This window comes from Pan troglodytes, chromosome 11 (assembly GCF_028858775.2).
Source record: "Pan troglodytes isolate AG18354 chromosome 11, NHGRI_mPanTro3-v2.0_pri, whole genome shotgun sequence".
NCBI lineage: Eukaryota > Metazoa > Chordata > Mammalia > Primates > Hominidae > Pan > Pan troglodytes.
The window spans coordinates 21,881,699-21,894,291 of NC_072409.2; the positions used below are offsets into that span (position 1 = coordinate 21,881,699).

The 12,593-nt window shown below is 44.2% G+C and overlaps 1 protein-coding gene and 1 long non-coding RNA gene across 7 annotated transcripts in view; one reads left to right on the forward strand and one right to left on the reverse strand.

The window, feature by feature from the left end:
* ASTN2 (astrotactin 2) overlaps positions 1–12,593 on the forward strand; it is a 980,365-nt gene that overhangs the window by 849,538 nt on the left and 118,234 nt on the right. The gene's annotated exons all lie outside the window — the stretch shown is intronic.
* LOC104007994 (uncharacterized) overlaps positions 1–12,593 on the reverse strand; it is a 65,781-nt gene that overhangs the window by 13,838 nt on the left and 39,350 nt on the right. Inside the window, exons 3-7 of one of the 2 annotated variants that reach the window (XR_010148574.1) lie at positions 10,627–10,705; positions 10,314–10,502; positions 9,759–9,909; positions 5,348–5,454; positions 4,221–4,313 (exon numbers count right to left, since the gene is read on the reverse strand). This is a non-coding gene — a long non-coding RNA (uncharacterized LOC104007994). Of the gene's footprint in view, positions 1–4,220; positions 4,357–5,347; positions 5,455–9,758; positions 9,910–10,313; positions 10,503–10,626; positions 10,706–12,593 lie in introns of both variants that reach the window. The other variant, XR_010148575.1, reaches the window with a different exon arrangement.

The window sequence follows — 12,593 nt, forward strand, 5'->3', positions numbered from 1 at the left end:
ACTCCTGGTCTCAAGCAATCCTCTCACCTCAGCCTCCCAAAGGGCTGGGATGAGCTACCATGTCCAGCCCTCTGGGCACTTTTAAAGAGCCCTACAGCTTAAAAACCATGGATGTAGGACCTCTCCTCCACCCCAACTTTTGTCACCAGTGAGGAAACTCAAGACAGAGAAGTATAAATAAATTTTTCCCCGTCTCTTGGAAGCTTTTTACCAAAGGTGAGGTAGGACTTGAGCACTCAACTCAGAGCACTCCTCGTGCTTCATTCCAATTATTTATTCATATTTTTATCTTTCCTGCTGGAAGATGAAGTACGTGGAGGGCAGGGACAGTGTCTGAACTGTTCTCCACTGTATCCTCAGTACATAGCACAGAGCCATGTACATGGTAAGTGTTGAATGCAGTGCTGTTGAATAGAGGATTGGATGGATGGATGTCAATTATTTTTGCCCAGTCTGGTGCTGCCATGCTGTGAGTTGATGATGCATGCAAATGATGGGTCAGTATACTCACACATGTGCATCCCAGAACTAGCAGCCTCTAACCCAAGGTGCTAATTATCCTGAATAATTATCTCTCCCTCTCTGCACCTCTGCACCCCGAGGCCTCTCCTCAGTCCACAGCCAGCAGCTCTTGTCACTCAGCTGTCAGATGCAGGGTTGTGTGTGTGTGTGGTTTTTTTTTGTTTGTTTGTTTAGTTCAGCTGACCCCATTTATTGTTCAGTGAATGTTAAATCCATGGAAAAATCCATCATCCTTTCCTTCCTTCTCCAGAGCTGGGATATCCTCCTTTCTGTCAGTGACTTCAGAGCACTATCCAATAGCTTTCCCGGAGGTCAGCTTCAGCCAGAGGTCTTCTGTGAGCTCTGATGGCCTGGGGTGGGGACGGGGTGGGGAGATGGACTGCACAGAGTCGGGAGAGGAAAGCCCATTCCCATTCACTTAAACCCATTCTCTACAGTTTAGGGTTGTCCTGGTTTCACCTTCCTGCTCTGCTATATTTCAAACTGAGAGTGGGGACAGAGCAGGGGAAGAGGCCTGAATCCGGGCCCCTAGCTCACTTTGGCTCAGAGATCTCAGCAGCGCGAAAGTGGGCCGGCCTGTGCAGCTGGCCTTGTCTCTCTTCTTGGCCAGGGAGCAGAGAGGCGCAGACTGGGGGAGCTCGAAGAACACATAGGCCCTCAGCCTCTTGCTGGAGTGGCCTCTGGGCAGTGTGGGCTGTTTTCTGTGGCCTCTAAAGTTAAAGGGCACTTTAGCCTTTTCAGTCTCTATAGACCCGTTTTTCTCTCTTACAAGCACCAATTAAAGATAATAGTTGCTCATGAATATCTGGGTATCACTTTATACAAACTAATTTTCCCAGAAGCTGTCGTGAAAACTGAAGTTCATTTAATCTCCATTAGAATGTTCTGGCTGGCAGTTTCAGGGTTTGCAGTGCACAGATAATCTCACAGTTTCCCTCCTCGAAAGACCCTGGAAAATCAACAAGCACAGTGTCTCCTGCATCTCATCTGAGCATCACCTTCACAATTTTGCCATACCTGGGATATTATTAACTTAATGTGTTTTTCTTGAAATTGACTCATTTCTTTCTTTTCTTCTTTCTTTTTTTATTTTTGGTTAAAATCAATGAATTCAAAATGGAAATATGTAACACTACCGGTAAATGGAAAACCAGGATTACGTGCCATAAATAGAAGATAACTCTAAAAATCAATACAGTGAAAACAAAAGAATTTTATAAAATTCTAGACAGATACTGTTGCCTCTGGAATGTTCTGAGCCAGAGCCTTGTTCTCTCTCTTCTAAAAAAGGGAGGCTGGCGAATGTTACAGAGGTGTCGAGGACATATTAGCACTAAAACAAGCCATCCTTCATGACTTAATTTGAAGCACTATAAGAAAATTAGAAAGTGTGGGAGGCTTCCTTTGCATTAAATGATTTGATTCTGATGTGTTCCACACTTTCATAAATACCATGTAACACAATAGAATTATTTTTACTATGGAAAGGACCGGCTTCTGATCACAGCAAACCTGTGACAATGATAGGACTAGATTCTTGACACCAGATCCCAAGGTGGGTCCTCCCTGCCTTCTTAACATCCACCAAGTTGCCTCTTTGAAGGAAACAATTCACCTTCCATGTATAGGGTCTCATAGATAAGGATTTTCTTGAGAAAAATATTATACATATTTTTCACAGCAACACTGTGTCTCTGTGGTATCATTAAGAGAGATAATACATATTCAGCATTCTATCTACCACTGCATATTTTTCCATCATACATAAGAAGGACATGAGAGTTAAGTGAACTAATGTAACTACTCTAGTGATAAAGTGATTAGGTAATCTGTGCTAAATTATAAAAACTAAAAAGTAAATAAGTCACAGGCATGTTGAACTTTGACTGTGGGTAGCTTGTTCATTTATTCATTTATTCATACATTCATTCATTCATTCATTTGTTCAATGCTCACTGAACAACTTACACCTTTAGATGCATCCACCCATAGCTAATAGAAGACCCTTTGGAGGCTGATATCTTGTCCTTCCATAGCAGTTTTCTAAAACTTCAATTTTTGCCTAAGGTCAGAAAGTCAAAAGACAGGTTCACCCCAAATTTGACTTTCCCAGACTGTCTAAGAGAGGGAAAAGAGGCTATAACCTTTGTTGAGTACTGGCAATGTGGCTAGGTGTGCTAGGTAGGTGCTGTGGTCCCTACCTCATGCATGGAAAAGTGGAGGCCCAGCTGAAGTGATTTATCCATCACACCAGCCTAGGAAGGTAAAAGTTCGACTTGGGCTCAAGTCTTCCTGATCCCCAAGCCAATGCACTTTCTGCTACATCTCAGAGCTACATGCTTATAAACATTTTGAGAGTGGAACATTTTTCTCACATTTGTTTTCTGTTCCATTGCAAAGCCTAACACTGTCCTGGACACATCGTTTCTGTGCAGAAATTATCTGCCGAGGATAACAGTGACATAACAGAGGAAGGGAAATTGAAGTTCAGAAGAGAAAAGTTAAGGAAAACAAGCAGTGACCACTGGGCCAGTACTCTCTGGACTTCCCTCCCTCCGCTAGGGCTCTTTAGAGGTGAATGCCATAAACATCTAAAGTTGCACCTTTTTATTATTTTTAATTTGGAAACTAAAATGAAGTGAGGTCCGAGTGATTATCGACCATTCTTGTTTTAGAGTCAAAGGTAGACTTTCTGGCTTCTTCCCTGGCACGTCTGCAGGTCCACAGAATCTTCCTCAAACCAGCAAACCATTAAAAAAAGAAGAAGAAAGAGGAGGAAGGGGGAACTTGCTCTTAAGGAGGAGATTTTGCCTAAGGCTAACTCAGACATCTTTTAAGATATGCAGCCAGGGGAAGCCTTCAATTCTCTGTCTTACCTGGCCTCATCCTCTGATGCTGCCTGAACTTTCTGTGTAGTGAGTCTTTTCACCTTCAGTCCTGCTAGCCAACCTTGCTGCAACCTTTCCCATTCTCTTCATGACACTAATAATTTAATGGATTTCCACTGTAAGCCATAAAATCCCAAGAAAAGCCCTTGACTGCCCTGCAGAGGTTGTGCATGCCCACTGACTGTGCCCATGCAGCTTGGATCAGAGTGTCTGGCCCCAAACCTCATCCCTGGTGATGCCAAGTTTTAGGGCACCAGGCCTTGGGATCTTTATTTTTGCTTTGACTCCTGAGTTGGGCTTTTTACCCCAGAACACATAGCAGAGTCATCTAGCTGGTGGAGTACTGGGAGGAGAGTCAGGAATCAAGGGTTCAAATCCCAGTTCCACTGTGACTTGATATATGAGCTCTGATAAGTCTCCCCTTCTCTCCTTTCAAAATAATGTGTGTGGACTAGCTCAGCAGTTTTCAAAATGATGTTATTAGACTGTAGGCATACTTTGAGGCACCCCAGGAATCACTGAGAGAGGCAAATTCTAGTGGATGAGAGCTTGAGCCTACTAAGTTCCTGCTACTAGCAGAATGTTTTACCTTTACCTGTTGAGTTTTCCCATGAGATTTTATTAGGAATAAATAGTTCTATGTTTAAATAAAAGAGTATGAAAAACTTATCCCCCTTAACTCTGACACCAATTTTCTCAAAGAAAATAAATAAAATGAGCAAAACACATTATTTTCCCAGTGATATGCCCTTTCTATGTAACAGATATGAGGCATGGGAAGGAAGTTAACTAAAAAAACACCTTACTCACCTCTCTGTGCTTTCACACATCCCATGAAGAAGGAGTTGTAGAGTCTTCAGTGTTAGGAGAGTGCTGTGTGCCAACTTTGGTCTCTGTGAGCTACTAGAAGAAGGAAGCAAAGTCTTCATGGATGCCTTTGCTTTATCTGAAAATTATTGCAATTAAGTATATGTATATGTGTATGTATATGTATATGTGTATGTATATGTATATGTGTATGTATATGTATATGTATATGTGGCAGGCTACTTCAGAATCTTTTGGACATATCATTATGGATAGAGCTACAAACTTGGCTAGATAGCATCTTCCTTTTCTCTACCTCCCCTACAATTCTTCACAGTTCTTCCTATTTCCTGAGAATCTGAGACTAAAAGGTCCTGCTCCTGCACTCTGCAGCTTGATTTCTTACCCTCTCATACTGTCTTTTCTAGCCTTATTGAACTACAGTGTTTTTGGGAGAAATGAAGACTAAACTAGAATGATGGCAGTGAGGATGGAGGTACTGAGAGGTGGGATCCATGGGTTATGAGTGATGTGTGTTTGTGTTGTAGGGGGTGCTGGAGGAAAAGACAGTGGGCAGAGTGGATATAGGCACAGAGGGTTTAACCAAGACCACTGACTCTGAATGTTGGGGCCAGTCCCCCAAATGGGAAAGATTGGAGGAGAAGCAATTCCAGAGGAAAGGAAATACAGTAACTGATAGAACTGAGTCCCAAGGAGTCAGGAAGGGCAGGAGCTGGTTTTATAGAGGTTGAAGGTTGCTGTTACTCTCTCAAACATCTCTCTCCTAGTCTATACGGCCCAGATGAAACAGGACAGGAAGAAATTATGGGTGATGGCAGAATAAAGGGAATGGGATATGCACATTGATTTTCTCAGTGTTCTCAGTAAAAGGTAATTCTGAAGGAGGGGTAGACCAGGCTGAGAGGAGAGAGATAAGATTTAGATTAGGGAACAGGCTAAAGCATTTTGCAACATGTGATTCATTTATATCAGAATCATCAGGGAGTGCATGCTGATTAATGCAAATGACTAGGTTGGCCCCAAAATGACTGAACCAGAATTTCTGGGAATTTTTATTTTTTTACACTCTCCCCAGGTGATTTTTATGTCTACTAATATTTGAGACTCACCCTGATTGAGAATCTCTCTGGGATGTTGAAACCAACTGATTGTTTTCACCAAGGGTCTCCCAGGCCCTTTGAATGCCCCTTCTCTCCTGGCTCCACATCCTGGCTTACTGTGAAAGGCAGAGCAGACAGGGTTTCCCTGAGTACATGCGGCTTCCTTTAGGCTGACAGTTGGGTTGCATTATGCCAAAAGGCTGACATCTATTCATAACGGGAGCCAAGACTGCTTCCTCTCCTAGCAGGCAGCAGAGTCTTACAGCAAGGCCTCTAAAGGGCAGGAGAGTTTAAGCCCTAACTTTACCTTGTCCCAACCCACCTGCATCAGGTTGGATCTTTCTGCATTTGTCAGGGACAGGAATTCCTGCCTATCTCTCAGGGATATTAGGAGGAGGGAATGAGTTTTTGAGTGTTAAAGTTGCTGTAGATCTGCCAGCTTTCATTTCTTTCACGAGTAAAAGAGCAGAACAACATCCTTATATTGCAGCACTGTTGGACGCATTCTTATTTTCTCTCCCTTCTCCTCTCCCATTCCCCACCTTGCCCACACTGTTTTCAGAGAGCAACTGAGCTTCAGTTGAGTAATGTAAGCTACATTTTCTGAAGACCACTCCAGGCCAGATCCAGCACAGGATCCCATAGGGAATCCCATAGGTGACTCATGACAACAGCAAAGTAACTGTTTTTTAAAGCTGGCACTATGTTCCAGATACTCCTCCTGTATTATTGCTAGTAATACTTAAAACTATAATACAGGGTAAAATTGACAGGTTTATATTGCAGATGAAGATACTGTGCTTTGAAGCAGACAGATAGCAGGTGGTGGAAGCTAGATTGAAACCCAGATCTGTCACAGTTCACAGTTTATGCCCAGAGACGTTATATGGATGTAAATCTGGTCACGTAGAACTTCCAATTTTGTGGTCTGAGATAAAAGAGTCAGAGTGCTAAGTATTACAGGGGACAGACTGAACACTTGATGTGGAGTTGTAGAAAAGAGAGAATGATTTTGACTGTAGTGATAAGAGAAAGCCATTTGGAAAGATGGAATTAAAGCAGGGACATTTCATGTGGGATTTTTGTGTGTTTGTGGGATTTGAAAGATGCCTGTGGGTTCCATTGCATAGGAGAGTGAGCACATCATAAGCAAAGGTGAGCAGTAGTAAATGTCTTAAGGTTGGTAATTGTGGTTTTTGCCATTACTTTTAATTACTTTTAATAAATGGCTTTATGGGTAGTGTAGAAAGCATCAAGGGGAACCATGAGTAGAGAGATATTACAGGGCCAGACTTGGGAGGCCTCAGATGCCATGTGAGGCAGGGTATCTGTGGGGAAGGGCACTCCAGTGGAAATGGGCATCAAACAAAGGCCTGGAGGCAGGAAAGGGCTGGCCGCTTTGGGAGTCAGCTTGCTGTTCAGCATGTTGGGAGTACAGGGTCTGCTGCCCCATTTGTTTCCTACACCTAACCAGAATCGTTTCATAAAGGTTGCAGGGCCCTCTGGGCTGGGATCACCTTGCAAAAGAGCATCTATCCTGCCTCCTGCCTGGATTGAGCAAGAGGCTGGAAACAGGGTGAGGAAGTAGCAGCTGTGAGTCAGACCGCCCCCACGCAGGCTCCAGCCCTGGGCCTGGGGCCCCAGCTGGGATCAGAGCTCTTGCCCAGGTTGCAATTGCCGAATACGAACTGTACAGCCAAGTGTGGCTCAGAGCTGCCCTGACTCACAGGGTACTGTCCGAGTTGCTCGTGCCTCAGTTGTGGCTTTTATTTCTTTTTGTCCCTCTACGTTTTACCCCTTTCTCTTCCCTGACCTCCCATTCCTTTCTTTTACTTCCTTCTGTTTTTTTTTTTTTTTCATTTTTTATTTGCCCTTTTTTGCATTTCCTTCTTTCTTTATTTTCAGCTTCCTCCTCCTCCTCCTCTGATCTTTTTATTACTGACATTTTTGTAGTTTGCTTCAGATGACACAGGTTCTAGACCAGGCCACCAGCCACTCATTATGTGGTTTTAAACTCATCCCTTAGTTTGGGGCCCCAATTTTCTCATCTGTCCAATGAGGCAACTTAATTTGATGATACTTTAAAGACCAAAACCCATCAGAATTTCTCCTTCTAGAAGTCTCTGTTTCTTACTCCTTTATCTCTTTGATAGAATCCTTAAATGCAAAAGCTTACAGGGATCTCAGCATTTATTTAGGGTCATGGATCTAGACCCTGGTTGCCTACAGGAATCACCTATTGAGCTTCTGAAAAGTACTGCTGCCCAGACCCCTATACCAAGCCAGTTCAATGGTAATTTATGGGGATGGGGCACAGGTGTTCATTTTCAAAACCTTCCTCAGGCCGGGCACAGTGGCTAACACCTGTAATCCCAGCAGTTTGGGAGGCTGAGGCGGGCGGATCACCTGAGGTCAGGAGTTCGAGACCAACCTGGCCAACATGGTGAAACCCCGTATCTACTAAAAGTACCAAAAATTAGCCAAGCATAGTGGCGGGCACCTGTAATCCCAGATACTCAGGAGGCTGAGACAGGAGAATCACTTGAACCCAGGAGGCAGAGGTTGCAATGAGCTGAGATCACGCCATGGCACTCCAGCCTGGGCAACAAGAGTGAAACTCAGTCTCAAAAAATCAAAACAACAACAACAAAAAAACCCTCCCCCAGGTCATTCTCATATGCAGCCAGGGTAAAGAATTACTGACAGAAGCAGCTGCCATTTAGTAAAGGTAGAGAGACAGAGGCACTGAGGCCTGGAGCTGGTCAGGGTCATGTCCAGAGTCATGCTGTGAGTCAGTACAGACAGAACCAGAACCAAGCCTCCTGCCATCTCTGTCCCCTTGGCCTCGACTTTGAATCACCTTAAGCAAATGCCATGGCCTCTGATGGAGCCAGGCAGGAGGGCAGCCTCCTGACTGCCAGAGCCTGGCTTAGAGGCAAGGCCCAGACACAGCCCTATTAAGCCAGGCAGTGCCTTACGGGAATCGCTCCTGGCTCCGGCTTAGAAAACAAACAGAGTGCTTTGGTTTTCTTTGGCTGCATCCTGGGGTGGGGGAGCTAAGAGGAGAGCACCTGAGGACGCAGGTTTGCTGCTTTTCTCCTAGGCAAAGTGGGGCTGCCAGAGGCAAGGAGTGGAGACAGGTGGGCAGGGTGTGTGGGGGTGAGTTGGGAGTGTATGCCTCCCGCAGCTGCTGCCTCAGACAGCCTGCCTGAGAATGCACCCCACGCAGAGGCTGATGCCTGGAGGGGAGGGAATGGGACACAGAACCTCAGCTTGGGGGGCAGCTCAGGTAAACCGGGCGCCTTGACCTGCCTGCAAATAGACCCTCTCAGGTGTATGTGAGCTCCAAGCCCTCCTCTCAGACACTGGTTATAGTGGAAAGAGACCTTGTTGGGATCTTAGTTATAGCTGCTGTTTATTGAGAGATCTCCACCTACCAGGCACTGCGATAAGTTCTTTAACTTTCTGTATAACTGATACAGGTTCTTCACAGCTCTCTGGGGTAAAAATGATTGGTTTGCCCACTTCACAGATAAGGAAGTAGGATTGGAAAGATGAAGTCCACCACCCCAGGTACATAGCCCTGAAGGCACAGAGGAGATCAGAATCAAACTCAATTCAGCCTGATTCCAAAGTTCAGCCTCTTAGCCATTACACAACACTGTTTTTGTATGAATCAGCAGACCTGAGTTTGACTCTCCACTACTTTTATGTCAGGCCATGTGACTTTAGACAGTTTAATTGATCTCTCTGGACCTCAGTTTCCTCCTCTGTAAATTGATGCTTGTCCTGCCAATTTCACATGACTGGTGTGGGTATCAAATAAAAGTTGGACACGAAACAGGTTAGTAAACAACAGAGGGATATACAAATGTAAGAGATTATTGCTGTTATCACCAAACACAGCTGCATCCACACATGGGGAACCACCATCCCATATACACCTGTCCACCCTTGTGACCTTGGTCTTCTCTGGAAACCTCTTTGGTTCTTAAGTACTCAGGTGGAGGAGTGGAAGGGGAGGGAGAAAAAAATAAGAACCTGTTTATAAAACACTTCACATCTCCCAGATGAAAGCTGCTAGATAAATATCACACCACCACATAAATAAAACATAAATGAAATAATATTATTCCTACCCCCTCCAGCCGGCGTGCCTGCAGACACTCTCATAGAAGCTGCGGGCAGCTGGGTAAAGTACAAAGAGGGCTTAGGAGTCAGTGACAAGAGTTCAACGCCTGCTCCCTCAATGTATTGATTGCATGACCTGGGAGCTGGTTACTTGGGCTCTCAGAGTCACAGTTTTCTCATCAGAGAGTTGGAAATTTAGTAAAAAGTCTGTTACCTGGTTGCTATAACCATTAAACAAGCTCCTGTGCATATCTCTGGTATAGGACTCATGACCCTAGATGCTATTTACCTCTTTATATACTTGATTTCCCCATTCTATTATAATGTTCCAAGAGGCAATAGCTGTGTTGCATTTTGATATGATGGTACAGGTGTATGCTCCATAAATGCCAAGTCCCTTTCTTCTGCAGTTCTCTCAATGTCACTCCATCTTCACACTCCTAGGACAGAATTCAGACCCATGCCTCTTTACTCAATACATTACTCAACTGGAACAGAAAGGGTAGAACTCATAGCCTCTGACTCACTAAGGTATCCAGGCTCTGCTACTTATCAGTTGTTCAACATTGGGCAAGTCAGCTTACAGCTCTGAGACTCAGTTTCTCCATTTCTGAAATGGGGACAATGTCCCTCCTACCCTATCTAGATGCTTGCTGGGAGGGTTAAATATGATACTGGCAGTGTAAATGCTGTGAAAACCATAAGGAATGTCATCTGTAATGGGAACTCATTGTATACCAAACTGGTATATTGGATTTTCATGTCATTTCTATGAGGCTCTGAATACCCAACTTCTGCAGTCCTTTTGCCCCATCATCTAATACTCAGTATCTTCAGTTTTTACCTTTGGATCAGAAGACTCAGGTTGTCTCCTCCATCCCTGCTCTTCCCGAGGCACTCTCATCTTTATCTCCTCCCTGTCTTCTCCTATAACTGCAGTCAGGGAAGCTGCAACACTGTTCACTTGGAAGTCAGGAGACCAGAAGTGAAGTCTGGGCCTTGAGTCTGATATCCCACTCTGGAACTCAGCTTCCTTTAGTGTAAAATGAAGAGTCCATATGACAATAATCATCAGTTCTCACATTGTTAGCACTTTTTTCCTTCATGATTTCACAGGGACTCAGAGAGATGCAAATGACTTTCCCAAGGCCACTCACCAACAAAGGTCTATTTAGATACTAGAATTGTGTTTCATCTCTTCATCCTCAATGCCCAGCTCAGTGCCTGGCTTGTACCCTATATTCAGAAAATGTTTGTTGAATGAATTTTGACACTGAAAAAATATGAATTTTCTTATTTTTTTTCTGCTAAAAATTGGTCATGAAAACATTGGATTTTAAGAAAGAATGGATTTGTTTCTAAAACTTCTTAAACTATTGCTTTCAAATAAGTTTTTCTGCAAGCTTAAGGAAACTGTGGTTAGACCTCAGGGGATGACAAGCTATACAATGAAATTGCTTAATGGAGTAGGGTGTGTAAGCCCCAATCTCGTCGGTTTCCCTGTGGGATATATGTGTAAGGTTTCTTGGAAAGGTGGATTCTACTGCTTTGAAAATGTTTGAAAAATGACTGCTTTAAGGAAATGAAAAAGAATTGAATATTCCCAAATGAAGCATTTTGTATAGAATGGTGGGTACATGTGGAGACTCCAATCCACAGTTCATTTTCCAATTTTGAGAACAACACATTTTAGGACCATGTGTAATTACAGAAAACCACTGGCACCCAGCCCCATCTAGGGGCTGAAACTCCAGGCCCTCTCAAACTCTATTTTCTTGAGGCAAGCCAGTGGCCCCAGGCAGGCAGCCCCCCATGCCAAGTCTGGCATCCCTGGCTCTGCATTGGCACATCTGGGCACTTGGACTGACTCTAGGCCAGCAGTTGCTGGTGCAGTCCAAGAACATCTCTGGGAAGCTGGCTGGGAAGCTGGAAGGAACTGTCCCAAGGCTGAGGAGGAGCCGGGCCTGTCCATGTTTTCTAAGGCATAAGGGGAGCAGGTAGCTGGGCCAGGAGCAGGCCATTGGCACTCTCACCACGGGTCTTCTGGCTCAGACTCCAAAATGAGCTAGGCAGAATGTTTCTGCAGCTGAGAATAAGGGGGAATCCCTATGAGGCCTTTTTATGCTTCATGACTTTTTATGTCCTTAAAACAGCCACAAAAATCTCTCTCAGCTTCATCTTCTTTGCCTTGTTTCCCACTGATTTGGCTTCTGAAAAACTGCTGTTGTGTTTGCTCCTGTGGTCTAGAGGCCTGGCCCCTAGCGCCTAATCCAAAGTGTGACCTTTGGTGTCAAAAGTATGAGGTCTGTGTGTCCTTAACTTTGTTCCAGTGTAAACTTCTGATGCCCCCAAAGAACCAATCCATCAAATAACTCATGAATAAAAATATGTAACTGTCAGAAATGTGATGGAACTGTCAAAAGCACATGACATCTACATAAATAGAAGAACCCAAATCATCCTTTCCTCTTTTTCTGGCATGGGGAAACATAGCAAATAACTGCTAAAAATTTTACAGGAGCAAAGGTGGAGCATTTCAGGGAAAGACCTACTACTATCATGTCTAAGACACCTTGTGTTCTTTGTGAATGGTGATTTTCGATGCAAAACATCTTTTTTTGGTGAGGTGGAATGGAGGATGGGGACTGCTGTCACAAGATGAGTCACTTGATTAGACATGGAGGGTTTCTGGGTTGCTCCTATCTCCTCCCCCAAATATCTGGGGACACTCCATTTTTCATCCAAATACCTCATTTCTCCCCAGACACTGCATATTCCTTAGTATGACTGTCTCAGTGCAAATTTCAGGGCTGATTCGTCATAGAATACTAGTATGTCAGCCACTAAGTGCCCTTGGAGAGTTTTGAGTGTAACCCCTGAATTTGCAGAGAAGGTCATTTTGGCAGTCGATTCCCAAGTGTTTCTGCAGGGAATTTGGACATTGCTAACTCATTTTCTGTTCTCTGTGTTAGAACTAGACAATGTTATGTTCTAATAGGAGAAAAGACAGTGAAGGGTTTAGTCATCTACTCCCGGTCACATAGGCTTTGTGAGGGGCAGTTACGAATTCTGAACTTCACGTTCTCATCAGTGTTTGTCCACTGGGCCCTGTAGCTCAGCAGAA